Raw genomic sequence first — 20328 nt, 5'->3', positions numbered from 1 at the left:
CTCTAGAGAGCGTGGGCTTCAGTAGTTGTGGCATGTGGGCTCAGGAGTTGTGGCACGTGGGCTCAGTAGTTGTGGCACGTGGGCTCTAGAGTGCAGGCTCAGTAGTTGTGGCGCATGGGCTTAGTTGCTCTGCATCATGTGAGATCTTCCCGGACCAGGGCTCGAACCCATGTCCACGGCATTGGCAGGCGGATTCTTAACTACTGTGCCACCAGGGAAGTCCTCAACATAGTTCTAATTCATGTTTTTTACTGTGTGCATAACAGTACATGTTATAGATGAGCTATTATTTCTCAACCATTTCCCCACTGATGGGATTCATATTGCTTATAGTTTTTATTGTGTCTTCATTCTTGAAGACTCTTTTCTCTTTCTCCCTGTTTCTCAGAGCAGGCACCCCCCACTGGATCCTCAGTCCTTGGAAGACTGACCCAGGGATGCTCTGTTGTTCCCCTCACCTCCAGCTCCGAGATCACAGACCCAGGATGCCCGCAGCCTTTAAAGCCTCTGAAGAAACCACTTATCTCTGAGCCTCACCCTTAAACTTTGAGAGCCTGCAGATTTTTATCAGGGAAGGGTTTTAGTTAACTCCCCCTTTTCACATCTTTTCACCTATTATTCTTAAAACGATGAGCCTGCATAGGAAACTTATGTATACATATAGCTGATTCACTTCATTGTACAGCAGAAACTAACACAACACTGTAAAGCAATTATACTTAAAAAAAAAAAAAAAAAAAGAACAGTGTGTGTTCCAAGCAGAGATGGGATGCCTGTCCCTCCCCTACTCCCCAACTCAAAGCGACTGAAAATCTCCCACCGACATCCCATCCCTCCATGATGGGTCACCCATCTCGTCCCAAGGTGAAGTGTGTCGTGCTAAGGTTGGCCGGAAAAGAAAGGTTGAACATCCCTTTGAAAAATAACTGAAATGGGAATTTCAGAAGAGACACAGGCCACAAGCTGCCACCACCCCATCCTCCCCCAGAGGCTGTGGGGTCCGAATACATCTCATGCCTGTTCTCTCCATGAGCTGAAACATGACTGGACTAAACAGGAAAATCGGGACTGGGCCCACTCTTTTTTTTTTTTTTTAATTTTTAAATTTAATTTAATTTAATTTATTTTTTTATACAGCAGGTTCTTATTAGTTATCCATTTTATACATATTAGTATATATATGTCAATCCCGATCTCCCACTTCATCACAACACCACCACCACCACACCCTTGCCGCTTTCCCCCCCTTGGTGTCCATACGTTTGTTCTCTCCATCTGTGTCTCAGTTTCTGCAGACTGGGCCCACTCTTGGAGGCTGTTTGCACCTTCCGTGCCCACGAGAGCCTCGTTTCAGCAGCTCGAGTTTCCCTTGCCTGGTTTCTTCCCTCCTTTCCTTTTCTTCCTTGTTTTTCTCATCATAACCCATGCAGTGTTTCCCCAGGTTATTCAGTGAAAATGGCAGGGTTTGGAGGTTGCTACCAGCACAGAGCTGAATGCAGGTAGGTTCTTTAAGATGAAACTGTACTTTAAAAGGTGAAGAGTAGGGGCCCTGGAGCACGCGCTCTGGTCCTGTTCTTCCTTCCCCTGACGCGAGGATCGTCTGAGTATCAACTCCCTCCTCTAGAAGTCGGACGTGAGCTTGATCTTCACCTACATGGTCTCTGTCCAGTGCTTACACGAACCTGGTGATCAGTGAACTTACCTACAGACTATAAAGGCTTTTCCTTTTTTATAAGTTATTATAATCAATTTATAAAATTAATAGAAAACAGTTTATGAGACATTAAGCCGGTAGCGTGGAGCCCAGGGATTTTGACGGGGGCCGGGGGGATGCGGGTTGGGGGCTGTGGGTGATCAGTGACTCCTCAGGGGCTGAAGGATGGAACATTACTGCCTTGCACAGACCTGCGCTCCAGGCTCACGTCCTTGTCCTGCTCTGCTGGTCCCAACTCCAGCCGTCGTGCGGGTCCCTCGCTCCACCCCAGAGCTCCAGCCACCTCTCGGGGCCTCGCTCTGTCCTGTGGGTTTATTTTAAGCCCAGGCCTCTCTCAGGTAATCGTGTCCATCGATTCGAGTGGACAAGGCCACCACAGGCAGCCAGCTCCTAGGAGGAGCTGTGAGGTCCAACCAGGAGGGAGTGAAGCTCTCAAGTCACATCAGAGGAGGAGGAGAAAGTGAATCCAGGATAAGCTCCAAGTGATTCTGCGGGTGAGGCATTAAGGACCCTTGAACAACCCAGACTAATCTCTTCCATTTGCCTGTATCCGACTCAGACATTCTTTGGAGATAAGTCACCCAACAGAGTATCATTCACCAGGAAAAGTGCATCTTCGTTCGTGTGTAACTACATCTCCCCTCCAACTTCCCTTTCACTCCCTGACATCTCACCACGCAAATAACAGAACGGGAAGTGAGAGTGAGGGAACAGGACCAGGGTGGGGCTTCCTGCCTGTGATCTGAGCAACCCTGGGGGACCTCCCCCTGCCCAGGACAAATCCCCACTCTTTCATCACGGCCAAAACCCCAGCACCACAGGTGGAAACTTCGGAATTTGTCATCACTCATTACACCATGCTGCTTGGTATTTTGCATATGACTAACATATAACTCCCTAGTAAGATAAAACGAACACAAAATCAATTATCTTATTAAATAAAGCAAATAACACTACAGCTTCTGTGTAGATTTCCCGTCACCGTTGCCTTCTTTCACGGTGCTCCAGTGCAGCTGGGAGACAGTGTGTGGGCGTTCCTGTCCTGACAGCGAGATCGCAGGCTGCCTAGACCAGCAGGACCGTCTCACTGTGCTTGTCAGGCGTACACCATGGAAGTAACTTACTCGAGTGAGCGTGTCTCTGGAGAGAGACCCCACATGCGCTGGAAGGTGGCTCTGTCCAAGGCTCCGAGGCCGCAGACTTCAGCCCCGGCATCTCCTGGTCTGTGCACTAGATCGGTGAGCCATGGACATCAGGGTTTCTGTGAGGGCTTTGGGAATAGGTAGGTGAGGACGGCCTCTATTGACTTACAGCATTACTCTCACTGACCCCGTATGATCCAGGCCTCCAGGCCTCATAGGGGACATTCCACAGCCCCGACCGAAGACCAGGGGCAAACTTCAGACACCAGGGTGGGCAGTTTGCCTGGGTTACCCCTCGAGGAGATGGTGATTGCAGCCACCATGGCACACATGGGTCCAGTGGGGATGTAGGTTTGCTCTGCCCTGTCTGGACCTGTGGCTTCATCACAGCCGGTTGAGATGGAAGTTGGGGGTGCAGAGGACTGCGTGACCCCCACAGCTCCCAGAGGGCCGTGTATGTGCTCATTTCAGCTTAACACGTGTCAGAAGCTACCTGGGCAAACGGGGTCCAGTGGGGGCACTTACTGATTTTATAGAGTCTCCTAGCAGAAGACCCATATCCCCAGGAAGGAAAAGCCTCTAAGCTCTAAGCTATGAGTCCTAACACATCCAAGGGATTTGCTGACCACGAGTTGGCGGAAGGGAAGGAAATCTCATCTGAGAGTTACCAGGAGGAGAAAGAGAGGCTTTGGAGAGAATGACCAATTTACCTGTTTTGTAAGTCGCCCAGGAGGGGCCTTGGTGAGTGGGGTGTGGGCACACAGGGGCACAGGGACGATGTGGGGTGGGGGCGCAGGAGGGCCACACAGACTTCCCCAGTGCCGGCAACCACAGTGCTATGACCGAGCATCTTTGTTCCATGGCCGCACAGAAGTTAGAGAACCAAGGCCAGGTACTGCTGAGCCCCAAGCCATACGCTGCCGGGTTTAGGACGTAAACAGCTGTACATGCACGCAGCTCGTCCTAAGCCAAAATGAATATTAGCAATTCATGAACTATCCTAAAACCCTCGACGCCCCTCGATTCACTTCCTGAGCCCTGGGGACCAAGAAGCAACACCCAGTCCTGCCTTCCAGGCTCTTGGAGCTCAGCGGGCAGATGAAGACAGGCCAACACTTCATTGCAGTTCAGGGACAGACACCTGGGAGGCAGAGTGGTCCAAGCAGGATGCAATCACTCTGCCCGGGTTAGGGGGGAGGGGTCAGGAAGACCTCAAACGGAGCAACACCTGAGCAGGTAACACACGCTCACAGATGAGGGATAGGAGGCCCCCCAGCCTTGTATGGGCAGCCTCGCCCATGCCCACGCAGAGCCCTTGTAGCTGGGGTGGAGGGAGTTAGGACGGCAGCCGGCACCATTTGAACTTCACCCTCAGGTCAAAGAGTGATCTCGTGAGACCCTAACAGAGCCTTGTTCCTCTCCAAGATGGGTATCGTGGCCAGCGGGCTGCCCGGCACCTCTGTGAGCCCCAGATAACGTGGCAGCTTCTGAGATCTGAGCACATAGATAAGGAACCCGGACACTTTGTCTTCTAGTCATTCCTGCTTAACTCACCCTGCCAGGGGGTGGGGGGCAGGGGGTTAAGAAGAAATGCTAGTGAGGAAGCAGGCGGGCAGAGCAGGGCACGGGCAGCCGCAGGCAGAGCCACCCACCCACGGGACCTTCCGAAAGATACTACTCCCTGTGCCTTGATTCTCCAACCGGCAAAAAGGGACATGACACAAGCTACCTCCTGGGACTCACCTAGCCAGTACATGGAACGGAATAGAGGCCGGAACACGGGATGCTGCTGTGTGCAAATGTGGTGCCAATGAGACGTTATGAATAGACGCTCATCAAACAATGAGGTGACCAACTTAGGTTAGACACACACCTCTCACCAGACACCAGCATCGTTCCAAAAGGATCAGAAATGTAAATGTTAAGGAGGAAGATCCTAAGAGTACTAGAGGAAAACATAGAAAAAAAGCTTTTCGTTACCTAAAAAAATCCAGAAGCCATAAAAGAAAAGATGAAAATGTTTTAACTAAAAAAACTTTTTTAATGGCCAAAACAACTAAACACGAAGTGGAAAGATCAACGATACCAGGCTATTCATACCATGTAGGAAGGGCTAATCTTTATATACAAAGAGCTCTTACAGATCAGTGAACAAATAGTTCACCAAAAAAAAGAAATACAAATGGCCCTTGAACACATGAGATGCTCAAACTCATTCACAATAAGAGGAATAAATTTCAAGACGACATCGAGAAACCATGTTTCATGTATCTGCTTAGCAAAAGCCTAGAGTTTAACCCTACACTGGCGGGCAGCACAGGGACACCTCGGACCCTCCTGGGGAGGGGGGTGAAATGGTACAAACCCCGCTGGAGGGAAGGCTCTTGCTCAGCAATTCCACTTCTAAGAGTTTATCAAATCAGTGTAAAAAGTAATGTTTTTACATGCATGTTCACATTTGGAAAACATAAGTTAGACTCCACATTGGACTATACTCCAAAATAAAAATCTGGGTGTTTTAAAAGCCAAATTAACAAAACAAGATGAAGTATTAGCTAAAAATATAGGATAATATTTCTATAATCCTGGAATAGGCAGGCTTTTTATGTCTTTAATTAAAAAAATTTTTATTTTGAAATAATTTAAGGGGCTTCCCTGGTGGCACAGTGGTTAAGAATCCGCCTGCCAATGCAGGGGACGTGGGTTCGAGCCCTGGTCCGGGAAGATCCCACATGCCGCGGAGCAACTAAGCCCGTGCACCACAACTACTGAGCCTGCACGCCACAACTACTGAAGCCCTTGCGCCTAGAGCCTGTACTCTGCAACTAGATAAGCCACAGCAATGAGAAGCCCATGCACCACAACGAAGAGTAGCCCCCGCTCGCCACAACTAGAAAAAGCCCACGCGCAGTAATGAAGACCCAACACAGCCAAAAAATAAAATAAATAAAATTTAAAAAGAAATAATTTAAGATTTAGAGATGTTACAAACATAATATAAAGAATTCCTGTATACGCTTTACCCAGATTCCCTAAACCGTTAACATTTTAACACATTTGCTTTTTTTCTCTCTTCCTCTCTCTCTCTCATATACATGTAACATATATAACCACATATTTATTTGTATGCTGTGTCCCTCACAGTGTATCATATTGAGATAGGCTGGGACCTGGGATCCTTTGCTGCAGTGCTTGCACTTGCATCTAGACAAACATCTCCTTGAGCAACAGAATACAAAGAAACTACAAGGAACTAAAAATCACTGCATACATGCTCAGTTGGGGCAAATCATGAACAAGATACAAAAAGGCCATAAACCAACTGCCATTTCTGAGGTGCCGGGAGCAAAAGCTGGGTCCCCTGCAGGATCCCTCCACACAGCACCACCAAGGGGGTGGACTGACCACCTAAGCCACCCCTCCATCCAACCTACCCATCAGCCCCCACCCTCACCCCATCTAAGAAACCAGCCTCCCCTCCTTGGAGAGTGAGCAAAGGGCACCTGATACTTGTTTTCACTCCATCGTGCTGCACAAGCCCCAGTAAAGCTTTGTCTGAATTCCTTGTCTGGCCTCTTAATTTTTATTGATTGAAGAGCCCAAGGACCCTGGTCGGTAACAATATCAAGAGGTACATGATATCTTTTTGTCGCATTACAGATAATGTCAGCTTGGATCACTTGCTGAAGGTGGTATCTGCTTGGTTTCCCCACTTAATTAACAAGTATTTTGTGAGACATACTTTGAGACTATGTAAATATACTGTTTCTCATAAAACTTCTACCTATTAGTTTAAAAAATATTATGCATGTTCAATGTTCTTTACATCCTAAATGCATATTAAGGAGAAAACTGGTCAAATTAGTTATGGCAGGTACATACTATGCAGGTGAGGAAAAGAATACAAAGCTGTACCAATAGGAAAAGCTCTCCAAGAAACAGCATTCAGAGACTTCCCTGGGGGTCCAGTGGTTGGGACTCCGTGCTTCCACTGCAGGGGGCACAGGTTCAATCCCCAGTCAGAGAACTAGGATCCTGCATGCTGCATGGAGTGGCCAAAAAAAAAAAAAAAGAAACAGCGTTAAATTAAAAAGAATTGTGCATCCCTTAAGTGTGGGCTGTGGTAGGAATTTCCTTCCAAGGAGAACAGGATGGAAAAGGAGAGAAAGAGGTACCTGTCTCCCACATGTTCAGGAATCCCAGGGGGCAGGCAGGGCCCCCAGGGTCAGGCTGGGCGATCATCGGAAACGCTGGCAACACTGTGCCATTGCCCGAGTTCCTCTGTGATGACCTGGGTCCGAGAGCCCAGTGTCTGGGGAGCTGGACAAGAGCAGTGAGCAGAATGGATGGTAACAGGCCCAGCACACGGGCACCACCGTGCATCTTCCAGGGATCCTTTCACTGTAAAACCCACAGCAAAGCGTCCTTGGAAGAATCTCAGACCCATCGGTATATTCTGATGCAAACGTGGTCACCACGCAGTGTGACGTTACTGTCATGAGACGAGTAAACGAAGGTAGTCGTTGGGGTGTCTGCTGCCCAGCACACGTGTTCAATCACCTTCTTAAGCTCCACAAACACGGGTCACGTGCATACGTGTGTCACAGAATGGTCCTGTGGTGGCCGGCTGTGGGACCACCCTTGGGAAGGACACCCCCAGCCCCTGCCCTCCCAGGGGAGCTGGGGTGGAGGTAGAGGTGTTGTTGAGCAGGACCCCTTGCCCCAGATGGGCTGCAGGGGGAAGGTCTCCCTCTGAGGGGAAGGGGGACCTTTGCCATGGCCACAGTGACCCTCCAAGAATGGTTGTGCCTTTCTCCACCAGAGAGAGAGGCTGGGCCTCCACCCAGCCCAGAGGAGGACACATCGTGGAGTGGCTTTGGGGAGCGGGCCCCTGAGTGGGCAGCAAAGGGAGTGACGGGAGTGATCACGGTTCTGCCCAGGAGAGATCAGACAACCCGAGTCATTGCAAGCGGCCTCTCGAAGGGCACAGCACCTGCCGAGAGTCCTTTCCTCACACCTCTTGGTGCTCTGAGGTCTCAAGGGGCCTCGACAGGCCAACAGCCTGGCCAGGGGAGCAGGGCAGGGTCTCAGACGTCTGTGCTGGTGAGGACTGACCGCCACTGCAGTGAGCAGTGTTCTTTATCTGAGATTTCCTCCTTCCCCATTTCATTCACTTCTCTTAAGTGATGATAGTGGTGACGTTTGCAGTTGCTTTATTTTTATTTTTTTTATTTTTAAAATTTATTTATTTATTTATTTTTGGCTGCATTGGGTCTTCATTGCTGCGTGCGGGCTTTCTCTAGTTGTCATGAGTGGGGGCCACTCTTTGTTGCGGTGCCCGGGCTTCTCATTGCGGTGGCTTCTCTTGTTGCGGAGCACGGGCTCTAGGCGTGCGGGCTTCAGTAGTTGTGGCACATGGGCTCAGTAGTTGTGGCGCACGCCACAACTTAGTTACTCCGCGGCATGTGGGATCTTCCTGGACCAGGGCTCGAACCCGTGTCTTCCACATTGGCAGGCGGATTCTTAAGCACTGTGCCACCAGGGAAGCCCTGCAGTTGCTTTATTTTTAATTTTGGGGGGGATCGGGCAAAACTAAGTCCGTTTGAATCAGTCCTCAGACTTGGGGGGATACTTAACTGGTCCCTGAAATTCAGAGCCAAAGTGCCGGTATTCTGGATTCTGGTTGAAGCTTGTTCTCCTCGAGGAGTCAGATCTTGTGCAGCTGGGACGCAGACCAAGTTATAAATCATACAACCTAAGTGTCCAAAAACCACAAACGGGCTATTTCCCTAGATGTCCAGGCATCCATCAGAACACACAGGGCAGTGTCACTCAGAGGAGAACAGGCCCTGGGAAGCTGGCCACCTCCAATGAGGCCAGAACCCTCCACTTTCTTCACAAACACCCCAAACAGTAAATCTCACTGTGATGTGCCCCCAGAGACGAAATGGGATGAGCTGCAACCTCCTGTGGGAACTATTAACTCAAGCCAGCTGGTGTGGGTGTCTGCAGTTGTGCCTGGTCCTGACCTCCGACCCACACTGCCACCTGCTCTGAGCTCCGGGAGGCAACATGAGTTCTCAGTGACTGTCCACGGCAGAGGGTGTGGATAAAGGGACATGCACGGGGTCTGAGGGCCGTCAGCTTAGCCCAGAGACCTGGGCTCAGACGTGGTGGCTAGTCCAGCTGAACCTTGGAGGCCTGAGCGGCCCCAGCCTCGCCAGTGGCTTCACCATCTTCCCCCAGTTTCTCATCTGTGAAACGCGGACAAGGAGCTGTTTCGAGGAGCAGACCCCACCTGGCCACGCCACCCAGGCCTGGCTGTCCCCACCGCCATGTGGCTGTCACACTGTCAACGGAGCTGTCTCAGTTGCCACCAGCGTCCAGCAGTGCCTGGGGCCCAGATCAGGAGCCTAAGGGGTGCTTCCGCGGAGTCGATGGATGAGACAACTTAGGGGTGAGCCCCAAACTGCTGCCTTGAAAGGAAGCCTCACTCACCACCCACTGGGGGCTGATCCCCCCACCCAAACTCACAGGGAAACAGAGCTTCCTGCAGGCACCTGGGACCCCCTGCCCAAGTGGAAGGACGGAGACCAGACCTGCGCAGCCCACCCGGTGTTCCCCGCCCTTCCCGCTCAGGCTCCACTGCAGGGACCCCTCCCCGGGCCGGGTCAGGCCGGGCTCCCCCTGCTTTGGGAGCCACGTCCATCCCAGGGCACAGAACTGGCCCTCCTGGCGTGGCCTGTCCCCTCCCCACGCAGATGTTTCCTGCTAATGTTGCACATTTCTGCTTTAATGCGATGCCTGCCCAGCACTGAGCACGTGGTGGAAATGTGCCGACACAGCCATTTATCTCTGTGTGTCGCAATTCATTCTCTCGGGGCAAAGTTCCAGCTGATGCCTCCAGAGGCCCCGAGGCTGAGCTAGAATCTCAGTTCTCCAAGGACCTGGGCTGCCTGGAACCCAGGGCGCGGCAGGAAAGGCGGCTGGGGGTGACGCATCTTGGGCCAGGGGAGCCATCCGACCACAGCAGTTGGGATGCGAGGATGTGAGACGCGAGGGCACTGAAGTAGCCCTGCGCCTGCGCAGGAAGGCGAGCGCTGCTGGCCCTGCCCGGGCCGCGGTCCCCACACAGGTGGGGAGCAGTTGCAGGACCCGTCTGAGAGCTCCCTACCTGCTGCTTCCTCCTGAAGACTTGTAAGGTGGCAGCAGTCGCCCCCTGGGTATTACAGGAGGTGAGAGCCTGTGGAATGGAGTGCAGGCCCGGAGGAGGAAGCTGCCACCACGGGGGCAGGCGGGGCTGCCAAGAGGCAGGCGGGGCCCGGGCGGGCAGGTTCCCCTGAGTCTGACCCCGAGGGCAGCATCCGGGTGACGCCCTTCTTCCTTGGGCTTCTCCAAATTAGCTCCACATGCAAGCCTGCCACCACCAGCCCTGGGCCAGCCCCCAGCAGCTCTTCCTCGTTCACTGGCTGGACTCCGGTCAGCTGGTCTGCACCCCTGGCCTTGATCAAACCCGCAGGTGGTGTTACACCTGCCAAGCCTGCCAGGGGCTCCCATCCCCCACACCTGACGACCGAGGTCTCTCCGGGATCCCACCCCTCCCCTCGGGCTGCGGGCTGCTCCTGTTGCAGCCTTGGCTTCGGACATGCAGCTCCTTGGCTAGACTGCTCTTTGCCCCCGCCCTGCACGACTCCTGTCGCTTTCTCAGTGAGACCCACCCCAACCTAGAGTCGTAACACCCCCTGCACACACACGCCCTCCACCTTGAATTAATATACTATGCGGTGTCTTACTCATCTGCCTCACAAACACGCATGGCAAAACCAGAATGTAAGCTCCATGGGGGCATCGACTTTTAATGTTTTTACTACGGAAAATTTCAAATGTAAATGCAAAAGTAGAGAAAACAGTATCATGAACCCAACCTTCCCGTAACCCAGTTTCAGGAACGATCAACTCTCGGCCTGTCTTATTCTGTCTCTGCTCCACCTTCACACATACCACATTTGCCTGTAAATGCTGCCAAAATACAAGAACCTTTAAAGAACTTAACCACACTAACATTGTCACCTAAAAATTTAGTAGCCTTAAAACCAAATAAAGAGCCAATGCCCAGAATTGCCCAACTGTCTCATTTCATATAGCTGTTTTTTTTTTTAAAATCAGAATCCAAACAAGGTCTTAAAAAGGCAATTTGTTAATATGCCCCAAGCTATATGAATAACACTCTCCTTCCTTTTAATGTCTTGTTGAAGGAACTGAGTTGTTTGCCCCGTAGAATGTTCCACATACTGGCCCCAGCGGGCTGCGTCCCCGGGGTTGCTTGACTGTCCCTCTGTGCCTGTATTTCCTGCAAGCCCGTGATGGACACAGAGGTTGGCCTGAGTCAGGTTTGCTTTTCAGCAGGACCATGTCCTCGCTGGGTTGTGGGCTTCCAGGCATGTCCCCCAGGGCTGCCCAAGGCTGATTTTACCTTCCCCACCTCCCTGCATCTGTCAGCTGGGTGTTTCTCTAAGAATCTTCTTGTTGACTGTGTGGTTACTATTCATTCAGGAAAAGCAGGATAAATGCCTGCTTCTTTCCTCTATCCATTTTCAGAGAAACAAGTTGGTTTCCAGCATCCCTCAAAGGTGACTGAGAGCCCCCTACCTTTTTTTTTTTTTTTTTTTTGCTTTTGCTTTGTTTTCTGGATAGTCATGGACTCATGAATTGTAATTTATTTAACACGTTTCAACCCATTTCAGTCATTATTCTTCCTGATGCTCCGCTGTCCTGTCTGTGACCAGTGGGGCCCCTTCCCATCAGCTGCATGTCCTTGGACGACCAAGACCTTGGAGGTAAGTCAGGACGGTCCAGGCTCACATGGATGCCCAGCCCTGGCAGCCCAGGCCCCGAGGAAGAGCCAAGGCGAGCCTGTGCCGTGGCCCCGAGGGGACGAGCACACACATGGAGAACCTCGTCTCCAGTCAAAGCCCTGCTTCCTGTGCTTCTCCATGAGCTTCCGTGGGGCTCCTGCAACACTCTTTCCTCTGGATGTAATAATGCGTGTTCTCAGCCCCTCAATACCTCCTCTCTCCCTTTTCAACCTGCACTGACAGCTCCTGCCCTGTTTTCCTGATTGTTACAGGGTTTTCGGCTCCGAGGGCTTCGTGGCTTCCAAACCTGGATCCAGAGGCCCCCACGCCAGCCCTGACGCCTGCCCCAGGCCGCACGCTCCACGCTCAGTGCTTCTGAGCTTCTAAAATGTTTCTAAAAACCAAACCAAACCAGACAACGGCACTGGTGCTGCTCCCTTGATGCCGTCGTGACGTGTTAATTCCATGACGTTCATTCCTCCTACAGGTGCCAAAGTTTCGGCAACGGGGGCTCCTGCCCTCCTCCACCTCATTCCCCTGCAAGCTTCCCGCCACTCTGTCAGCCTCTGAGTTCTTTCCCTGGGACCCTCGTCCACGGGTGTGTTGCTCATGCGTCTTGGAGGACCCCTTGCCTCCTGTCTGTGCATGCTCCTCCATCAACTCCTCCACTGTGTTTTCCTGGTTTGGAAGTTGCCTTGGTCACCACCGTCGCCACCATCGCATGATCCAAGCAATGCTTTTTTTTTTTTTTAATAAATTTATTTATTTATTTATTTTTGGCTGCGTTGGGTCTTTGTTGCCATGCGCAGGCTTTCTCTAGTTGCAGTGAGCAGGGGCTACTCTTTGTTGTGGTACGCGGGCTTTTCACTGCGGTGGCTTCTCTTGTGGCGGAGCACAGGCTCTACGCGCGTGGGCTTCAGTAGTTGCGGCACGTGGGCTCAGGGGTTATGGCTCACAGGCTCTAGAGCGCAGGCTCAGTCGTTGTGGCTCACGGGCTTAGTTGCTCCGCGGCATGTGGGATCTTCCTGCACCCGGGCTTGAACCCATGTCCCCTGCATTGGCAGGTGGATTCTTAACCACTGCACCACCAGGGAAGTCCCCAAGCAATGCTCTTCACTCCATCAGTTCTCAGACTTCTGGTCCCTCAGTCCCACTCCAGTCCCCTCTCCCCAAATAAAGCAAAAATAATTTGCATTGCCTGCCAACGCCACCTTTGACAGGAGGACACGCTGCCGACCTCAAGCAGTTTCCCCCATTTCATTTGTGGGAAGGACGTACACATTCAGAAAGCAGAACTTTCTGCCTCTTTTAAATCCAAAATAATCTAAGATCTGGGCTATATTGTATAGTTTTCTAGCACCCTCATCATTTTGGTTAAACAAAATGCTCCAACACACATGCACACACACGCGTGCTCCCTTACCTGCTGACTGGTGAGAAAAGCCCCAAACTCCTTTGTACCGAAGCAGGCTCTCCCCTCCCCCAAAGTGAGGCTGTGTCAGGTGAGGCCGTTCACCTACAGACACCGGCCCCACTCGGCCTGCAGGTGAGGTCATTTACCTGCAGACATGAGCACCACTCAGGTGAGGGCGTTCACCTGCAGCACAGGCCCCACTCGGTCCTCAGCGTGGCTTTCGTGCCCTTTAGATCCCACCTTCCTGTTGGCAGCTGCAGGTCTGCCTGGACTCTGGTTCTGCACGTTCCTCTTCCCCTTTTCCTTCCCCCTGACATCTGCTTCTCTCTCTCTCTCTCTCTTCTCTGTCAAACAGCTTCATTGAGAGAGAACTCACACACCGTAAAATCCACCATCTGAAGTGTACAATTCAATGGTCTTTAGCACATTCACAAGGTTGTGCAACCATCACCACCACCTAATCTCAGCGCATTTTCATCACACGAAAGGAGACCCCACACCACCAGTGGTCACCCCCAGTCCTGTCCCCCAGCCCCTGGCAACCACTAATCTATTTCTTTCTGTGGATTTGCCTTTTCCGGACATTTCCCATAAATGGAATTGTGGCTCTTTTTCACTGAGCATTATGTTGTCAAGGGTCAAGCACATAGCAGCCTGGTCGGCATTTTATTCCTTTGTGTGGCTGAATAATTTTCCACTGTGTGGAAGGACCATGTTTTGTTTACCTGTTTGTCGATTATGGACGTTTGGATTATGTTATTAGTCATAATAACACTTTGGGGTTATTATGAATCATGCCGTGTCCAGGGATTTGTGTGGATGTATGTTTTCGCTTCTCTCAGGTTTACATCTAGGAGTGGAATTTCTGGTCCTATGGTCACTCTGTCGAACACCTTGAGGAGTTGCCAGACTTTCTCCCATGACAGTGATCAGGGCTCCCATTTCCCCGGCTCCTCCCTCGTCAGCACTTGTTACGTCTGTCTTTCGTTGTAGCTGGCAGACTGCTGAGGACCCGCGGCCGCGCCTCTCGGCTCTCAGCGGCTCCCTCCGCGCTGCCCAGCTGTGCTCGGCCTCCCGAGCCTGGGCCTCCACCCCAGGGAGCCAGGAGCCTCCTTGCCTCCCTGACTCCCCACTGACCTGCCCCTCTGCTTCCACTGGGGCCCCAGGATGCTCCTCCCTGCTGCCTGTCCTGTGGCCTCGCACCCACACAACAAACTTTTCCACATTTCTTTGTTAAAATAATTAAGCATGAATATTAAGAACACGCTTTTATGTCAAATGCACTGTAATGACATTTGTCATTACAAATGCCCAAGTGCGGACAAAGGTTAGTGTTTCACCGTGGGTACGGCATGACACCTCGCAACGCAGGTGGGCAGAGACGTGAACAGTTTACGGGAGGGACAGCTTAGCGCTCCTCTGAATCCCGAGCTTCACAGACCCCGTCTCCCAGCACAGTTGGGAGTGAGGATGGGCTTGGGAAGGATCGCCCTGGATCCAGAACATTCTCCCCATCCTGCCCTCACACCCTTGCTGTCCCGACGGCTTCTCCCGCTCTTTCCTGGTTCTTCGTCTTGTCTGTTCCCTGCACCTCCCACACCTCCCCATTTCCACCAGGACAAAACCCCAACCTCCATGCCAGGCCTGCTCGCCTGGCGCTGTTGCTGCAGAACAAGAATTTGTGACTTAATAAGGAGCGTTTACTAGCCTCATAGATTCTATGGGTCAGGAATTTGGAAGCCACGTAGCTGTGCAGGGTTGGGGTCTCAGCACGTCTCACCTGAAGGTTTGAGTGGGACCGGTGGCTCCTCTGCTAGGGCGGCCCTTCATGCAGCTGGGGGCTGGTGCTGGTTGTTGGTGGAAACCCATTGCCCCAGGATAAGCCTCTCCCAGGCTGCTAGAACGTCCTCTGACAATGGCTTCCCCCAGAGTGAGTGTTCCCAGGGGGAGTGGCCCTTCCTCTGGCCCAGCCCCAGAGAGCACACAGCAGCCCACCCTCCACCTTCCGCTGACTGGTAGCAGAGCACGAAGTCTAGCCCACACCCAGGGGAGAGGGACTGGGCCCCACCTTCTGGACAGAGTGACGTCAAAGAACCTGCAGATGTTTCCACAACCATCATGCCGGCATCCAAGGCCCCACAGCCTGTCTCACTGCTTAAGGAGATTCACAAGAAACGCAGGTTAAAGGTTCTGACAAGTCCTGCAGGTAGGAAACCTGTTTGATTTTGTTCAATTCCAAGTTGATGAGCACAGAGAAGACATATAGCAACACGTTGAAGGCCAGCATCTGGTGACCAGTGATTGAGGGAGCAGAGCAAAGGCAAGCTCTTTGGGGGCAGAGCCCATGCCGCACACAAAGAGGCTCTCCACCAATGTTGATCAAGTAAACGATACCTTGACAAGATGTTCAAACACCCAGATCAAATTCTAAGATGGGAAGTGTCCGTGTGACAGAGATTTCCAGGCCTCCCTTACACCAGGTCACATGCTGTGGAGTAAACTCTGAGCCAGGTATTACATGCAGCTTCCATGAAGGCAGGGAACACCCACGCACAGGCCTCCCGACTCCTTTTCTCTGCTGTTGGTGTCCTTTGTCATCCAGGTTCATTGAAGGAGCCTTCCACCTTCAGGTCGAGGCTGTAAAACAATTCATCTGTGCAGCTTACAGAATCAGATCTGCTATTTATATATTTATTACTTTTTAAATTGATTTTTATTGGAGTATAGTTGATTTACAATGTTGTGTTAGTTTCTGCTGCACAGCAAAGTGAATCAGTTATACATATATCCACTCTTTTTTAGATTCTTTTTCCATATAGGTCGTTACAGAGTATTGAGTAGAGTTCCCTGTGCTATACGGTAGGTTCTTATTAGTTATCTATTTTATATATAGTAGTGTATATATGTTAATCCCAATCTCCCAATTTTTCCCTCCCCACCCCCCTTTTGGTAACCATAAGTTTGTTTTCTGTATCTGTGACTCAATTTCTGTTTTGTAAATAAGTTCATCTGTATCATTTTTTAAGATTCCACATACAAGTGATGTCATATGATATTTGTCTTTCTCTGTCTGACTTACTTCACTCAGTATGACAATCTCTGGGTCCATCCATGTCGCTGCAAATGGCATTATTTCATTCTTCTCTTTGGCTGAGTAATATTCCATTGTATATATGTACCACATCAGATCTGCTATTTTAAACCAGCCCCTAGACCTTGTGCACTAGGAAAAAATGTGCAGAAGCTTGGTTCTGACACCACCTTGCCGAGGGGCAGCCAAGCTTGCTGGCCTCTCTGCACGGTGAGCTCATTTCCGGTCTGTGTGTCCTAAGTTTCTCTTTGCCACTCCTCCAGCATCACCTTGTGACCTTCAAATGCTTTGGGTTCAATCTTCCAAGTCTAAGCCATCCTTCCAGAAGACCCATTCCTCATCAGACCCTGCATTTTTCCAGACAGCACTCCATGTCTGTGCAGGCCTTGTCAGTGCCTTTATTATTCATCTGCATTGACATTCTCCCAGCCTATCTCCATTCCTGCTGGCCTAAGCCCTCAATTCTGCTCAGGGGGACACCGCAGAATAAACTGTGGCCCCCAGAGAGTGTGCCCACTCGATGCTGTCCTACCTGAGGCGTGGTGAATGGTGGGATTGGAGGCTGGGGAAAGGGAACACAGGTCTCTGAGGAAGGACATCTGGGACTGGGGTGGGGGCCCCCAGCCTACATGGAAGACAGCCCCCACCCCAGAGGATGAGTGGGTGCTGCTCCCTGGCCCCCAGTCAGCACAGGGCCCAGCGAGAGCTGGGGAGAGTGTTCGCTGTGTTTGCCCTTCTTGGCCTTTTCCCATGCTTGGCCTCCTTTTTCATATTTGGTCAACGGTCCTCCGCTCCCATCACAATTTTCTCAGTGTTTGCCCACCAGGGCTGCCTGTCAGCTATAAGAGGGCCCACAAAGCCGCCTGGCCCTGTGAGGCCACAGTGGTCCCGGGGCCCCAGCTGCCCCCGTACACATTCTTCACCTGCCTTTAATTTACTTCTGACACCGGGGGCCCTGAAGTCTCCGGCCCCAGCCGCCCTGCAGGTCCAGCTCCACGGTAACCCCACACGGGTTCCCGAGCTAATGAGAGCTCTGGAGTGGCATCGGGAGGGGCCGCTGCCGTGGAGACAGCCTGCGGTCACCCAGTTACCACGGCGCCAGGCAGAGCCCTGGGTCGGCAGAGGGAGTCATCTGGAAATATCCTGCTCGCTAAACCGTCTTTGCTCGCACAGAAATTCTGCAGTCAAATGCTCTACCTCTGCGTTGTACCTCCACAGCCGCACACAGAAGTTCTGGACTGAGCCCCTTGCCCGACTCCGCAGCCAGAAGGCCTCCAGGGCAGGCGCCTCCCAGCTCCTGTCTACCCCGTGGACGTGCCCTGAGCTCAGGGGGACCCGTGGAGCTTCGGGCAGGGGAGGGCTCAGGGCAGCATGGACCCTGGATGGCAGGGTGGTGTCCCGAGGGCTGGGACAGGAGCCTGCCAAGTCCTATCACCCCACACCACATCCCCTGTCCCCAACACACCTTTCCTCAGACCCCACCACGGAGAGCCCCGTGGCCACCCCTCGCCAACTTGGCTGCCCCCAGGCCTGGGCCACAGTGCCCCCGAGGATGGCACCCCTCTGTCCACCTCAAGACCCCTCAGCACCCTACCCCCAGCAAAGACACCTTCACACAGGAAGGAGTGGAAACAAGGATGCAAAGTTTGCTGCACAGCAAAGGGAGCTGTGTGATGAAAGCCCACTCTGTGCCCACCTTCTTGGCTCCCTGAGGAGCCCAGAGAGGCCAAGCAACTTGTCCAAAGTTGAACAGCCCTGAATGGCAGCCCTGATGTGAGCTGAGAACCAGCCTTCCGACTCACTCTCCCCAAGGAGAGCGTTTAAGGAGGCCAGACACTCGCCTTAAAGGGACGAAACAGAGGGCAGCCACCCACTAGAGCATGGGCACCTGCCAGCTGCCCTTGCCGCCCCATCTATACATGAGGTGAGGCCAATTCCCCGAGGTGCACCAGGACAGGCGCCAGCAGCCTCCACGGTGCGGTGGCTCAGCTCTGCTAGGGATTGGAGACGGCCCCACCCGGCCAAGATGCCGTTGAGAATCAGAGAGCTGCATCTCAGGGGGCACCCCACAGGATGGCAGGGTTTGGGTGCAAAGCTTCCAGGGTCCTTCTATGACCCGGTGGAGCTGTGTCCAGGGTTTGCTGTTGAGGGTGGAGCATGGGAGCCACGCCAGGCCTGCTCACCCTTGAACTTCCAGCAAGTTCATAACACAGCTCGTGACCCCGGGGTAGAATGGAACTTCCAAAGCTGAAAAGACTATCTCCACCACTTTCACACACTTTGTGATGTTTAACGTCACCGTGCAAATACCGGACTGGGACTCAGGTCCAGGACCACTCAGCCCTGAACAAGACTTGGAAAAACTCAGAAAATACAGACCCTTGAGTTTGCCTAAGCAATCCAGGCTCCTTCCTGTACTCAAACCTAGGCTGCTCAGACTCAAACGGCAACTGACCTGGCTCCAGACCCCGGAAAGCCAGCTTTGCCTCAAGCCCCCAACATGAAAGGGCTTGAGGAAGATTGATAGGAGGACAGACTAATGCCGTCCGTCCTCTCAATAAGAGGCCGTTTCTTGGTGAGCACAGCCCTCTCCTCCCTTCCTGCCCATCTCAGATTTCTTTGGGAGAAAACAGTGGAAATATCTAGAGAGAATTCCTGCGAGGCTTTTGGTTTTGCGGGAGGCATTGATTTGAGGGAGATCTCTTTTGCTATCTCTTCCTTCCCCTAGTCTCCTTTGTGAATCACGATACAAAAGGAATGGGATTTTTCAGAAGAACAGAATTCACAAGAGCATGCAGGATCGCCTACAAGGCCCTTTCGAAGCTTCCTGCCGAAGCCAACCCTTGGCCAGCGTGTGCATTTCTGGGGCGACAGTGGGCTGAAGGCACAGCCTGGCGCTCGGGACAGGGGCGCTGGTTGCTGCTGGGAGCCCTTCACAGCTCACGTCGTCAACACTTGTCACTCAACGCTGCAGGAGTGTGATGCCACTTTCCCTGACCCTCACCACCTTCTCCTTTCCAGATGGAAGGGACTCTCTTCCCATGACGTCACGGAGACCCCTGGCCTCCTCATGAGCAACGTCTGGAGAGGATGAGAAAAGTCCCGTGTCCTCTCAGAGCCACCAGGTCCTCAGCCCCAGGGACAGCGTGGAGTGTCGGGCCACAAAACACAGATGGGATCATTGGTGTTGCCGTGCACAGACGGGTGCGTTCTTTACAAGAACTATGGGGGTTTCGTGAGTCTTGTCCTGTAAATAATACAGTTGATTGGTTGTTAAAAGTCTAAAAAGCAGTCTGCCGGGTGTTAAAGACCAGTGGTGTTTGGACCCCGAGTCTCCAGCCTCCGGCTTAGCCAGGACACATGCCCAACCTGCTCAGGCTCGGGTCAGTGGCCACGGGACAACACCACAATGGTGTGTCAACTGACCGGCTTGCAGTTTGGTTAAGCTGCACCTTGCTGCCCATTTCAGAAGTGAAACCCCATTCTCAGGAAGGGCTGTGCAACCCTGAGGAGAAGAGGGAGCTGGAGGAACATCTGGTCCTCAAGTTGCAGTATTTTTCACGCCATTGGACATGACTGGGGCCCCCCAGACTCTTCTAGAACTCTGCAGAAGGCTCCATACAGACCAGACAGGCGTTGATTACCACCTTGAGCTTATCTTTCAGGTCGTGCGCAGGTCCTTGTCATGTCACAGCTAATTATAGGGCAGGGAAATGGTTCTGGCTGTGCTTTGCAAGCTCAGAGCAAAAGCCCTGATTCCTCCTGTGTTCCTGGCCTGCAACAGAGCAGGGGGCCATCAGGTGGATGGGGCTGCAGAGCCTGGCTTTTGAGTTCAAACAGCCAGGGCTCCCAAAGGTAGGGGCGTGTGGTGACCCACCCCCTAAAAGGGAGCCAAGCCTTGTCCAGTCTCCCAGAGGAGAACTCCTCCCTTTGGGATGTTGGGCAACAGGGGGCTGTCATGCCCTGAGCTGACCCTGGGTTTTGGAAGTGACTCAGGCCCACCCCCCAGCCCTTACCCACAGGATCCCCTCCCCTTTCCAAGACTGACTACATCCCCATCTCTTCCGAAGACCTTGGCTGCAAGCTCTGGTCCACCTGGCTCTCCCATGAAC

General features: G+C 52.4%; 1 long non-coding RNA gene across 1 annotated transcript in view; it reads right to left on the bottom strand.

The window, feature by feature from the left end:
• Positions 1-1105: 1105 nt before the first annotated feature.
• LOC309619251 overlaps positions 1106-20328 on the bottom strand; it is a 31499-nt gene continuing 12276 nt past the window's right edge. Inside the window, exon 2 of the long non-coding RNA XR_014238830.1 lies at positions 1106-19463. This is a non-coding gene — a long non-coding RNA (uncharacterized lncRNA). The remainder of the gene's footprint in view (positions 19464-20328) is intronic.

This window comes from Balaenoptera borealis, assembly GCF_965194805.1.
Source record: "Balaenoptera borealis genome assembly, chromosome: 20".
Taxonomy (NCBI): domain Eukaryota; kingdom Metazoa; phylum Chordata; class Mammalia; order Artiodactyla; family Balaenopteridae; genus Balaenoptera; species Balaenoptera borealis.
Note: the sequence above shows the minus strand (reverse complement) of the source record. Positions and strands in the feature narration are given on the sequence as shown.